The sequence below is a fragment of the Pteropus vampyrus genome, unplaced genomic scaffold (genome assembly GCF_000151845.1).
Source record: "Pteropus vampyrus isolate Shadow unplaced genomic scaffold, Pvam_2.0 Scaffold226, whole genome shotgun sequence".
Taxonomy (NCBI): Eukaryota; Metazoa; Chordata; class Mammalia; order Chiroptera; family Pteropodidae; genus Pteropus; species Pteropus vampyrus.
The window spans coordinates 71,008-73,671 of record NW_011889007.1 but is presented as its reverse complement, the minus strand read 5'-3'; positions in this window follow the sequence as shown (position 1 = coordinate 73,671).

Here is a 2,664-nt window from a genome sequence, read left to right as displayed (position 1 = left end):
ACTGGGACACCTGCACAGCCTCCCCAAACCCCTGGTCTCCAGACCCGCCCCTGCAATCCATTCCTCCAGCCTTGACCAGAGTGGTCTCAAAGCTTGAATCAGGTCACTCCTCTCCTTGGCTTGAAACTGCCACAGCTGCCCACCTCCATAAGGTTAAAACCCAAACAGTTCACCAGGGTCCAAAGGCCCGGAACTATCTGCCTGAATCCCCAACCTCCTACTCTCCCTTGCTAACTGTGACCTGCCCACGCGGGCCTCCTCGCTCTCCTCAGGAGCCAGGGTATTCATTCCACAAATGCTTAGAGAGCCATTTTGTGTCAGGCCTTCTTTTAGGCACTGGCAACACAGCAGAGAATGAGCTGGTGTGGTTGACATCCTAGGCAAGGGACATCATGACCAAAAGAAGCGTGTGAAGAAAAAGATGATTACGCAGGTTAAGGTTCTAAGGGTTGAGATGGAAATACACAAGCGGGATGTGATGTGGGATCACTGGGGCTGAACTTCTGATTATCTAGAAGGGCTTCACGAAGGAGGTGACATTTTATCATGATCATTGCTCCGTGGGCTTTTAGTAGAGGATATTAGGGCATAGGGCAGGGGGAGAGGGTTGCACTGGGGGGTCTCAAGTGTCTTCTTCAACGCCTAGGTTCAACGTCTCTCCTGTGACCCGTGAGAAACAGATGCTGGGGGGAAGGGACGGAAGGTCCAGTTACGCAGGAGGGGTGGTGCTGCCCACATCTGGGTTGGGGCCCGCCTGACACATGGGGCAACCACTTGATGGCACCACCTTCTGTCCGGTCCTATCGGAATCTCCCACAGGAACCCCCGCCCCTGCCTGTCATGTCTCCAGGGACACGGGCTTACTCCCCGCTGCGCCAGCGGTGCTGGTCCCAGGGGCCGCTCGCCTCACTTTTCTGGCCTGCGACGTGATTCAGACCTGTGCTATCTTTAACCTCTGGCTGGGACACTCCGCTCCCCTCCCTGTAAACACTGCTCAGATGACAGTGCTGGAATCCTGTGGGGGCAGCGGGCTCTGCACGTGGCCGAGCCATCAGGGCCCGCTCTCTCTGTCCCTTGCTCTGCCCGAGCAGTCCAAGGAGGGCTGGAACGCCAGGAGGCGAGACTTACATCTATTTGTTTGTCACTCGCTCAACACATGGGTGCTGAGGACACGGCAGCGACTGAGACAGACCTTCACGGGTCTGAAAGGTCTGAGAAAGGCACTAAATCGATGAGCAAATGACAGAGCTTCAGGCCCTGGCTTCAGTTCTGTGGAGGCAGGAAGCGGGGTGGGAAGTGACGGGGGGTGGGGAGGAAGTCCCACCGATGGGGTGAGCTGCGTGCTTCCTGACACCCTCCACCCAGATGCTCCCTGGCTGAGAAAACCTGTTTGCTCAACTCTGTGACATGGGTCACTATCCTGGCTGCGCGTGCTTGAGCAGGTCACTTGGTCAGTCTTTTCTCTGGTAAATAGGAGGTAACGATTTTATCATCGTGGAGGATATTTTTTGCTTTTGCCATCCTTGACGGCATCTGTTCCATTTTACACAAGCCCACCTTTACATGGGGTACAGATGTTTCGGGGAGGTGGGCTCCTCCTTTAGCCCCGCCCCTGGCTGACGGCTCCAAACCCAGTGTACCTCAGGACTCTGGGGGCAGGAAGACGCCTCCCATCCTGTGGCCTGCAGTATCAGGACCCCTGGAGGAACCAGGTCATTCCCAATGGTCCGACCTGCTGGAGAAACCGTCACCTGAGACCTGCCCAAGCTTTAGGGTGGCTTTCACTAGGGGGTCTAAGGCCCAAGTCACGACTCTCGGGTCTGAGCTTGTAAAGCGAGCACTTGGCACAGATCGGCTTTCCTCCTCGGCAAGCCCGTTTCCCCCACCGCCGTGCAAAAGCGGATGACGCCGCCTGCTTGACGGGCCGGGCACGGGGTGCCCGCTTAGGCACACGGGACGGCGCCGGCACAGTCGGGGCTCGACGAATGCTTCGCTAGTGTCACGTGTCTCCTGAGAGGACAGGGCTCGGGAACACCTGCCGATTTGCAATCTGCTCTTTCAGGGAGGGCGAGCGCACGCGGCAGCTCAGGGGCGGCGGCCGTCGAGAGCCGCGGACCCCCAGTGGGACCAGGACACGGCGAACCCTCCAGCGCGACGCGCTGCTGGACATGAAACGTCACCTCCTGCAATGCCGCAGCCTCCTGCAATGCCGCAGCCTCCTGCAATGCCGCAGGAGGCGAGGACGCGGCGAGATCCACGACCTCGGGAGTAACAAACAGCTCAGTCCTTGCCCCCAAGGGGCCCAGAACTCACCGCGCACACAGCAGGTGCTCAGGGAAGGCTCAGCGAGCGGCTATCAGGGCAGCGCTTCCCGGGGAGGGGTCTGGCTGTGCTGGGGTGCAGAAAACCAGAATCTGACCAGTGAGGTGGCGGGAGAAAAAAGTGTGTGGGGGAGGTGGGGGCGTGAGGGGAGACTTTCTTCCTAAGGCGGAACCAGCTCCAGGAAACCCACCAAGTTCACGGACAGACCTCCTGGGGTAGCCATGCACTGGCCCCGGCAATGGGCCTTCCCGAGTCCGGGGCCTTCCTGTTTTCTCAGGCCCTCCTCGCCCTTCAGGAGGGCCGAGGCACCGTCTTCTCTGGGGCGACCTTACCGCGAAGTGG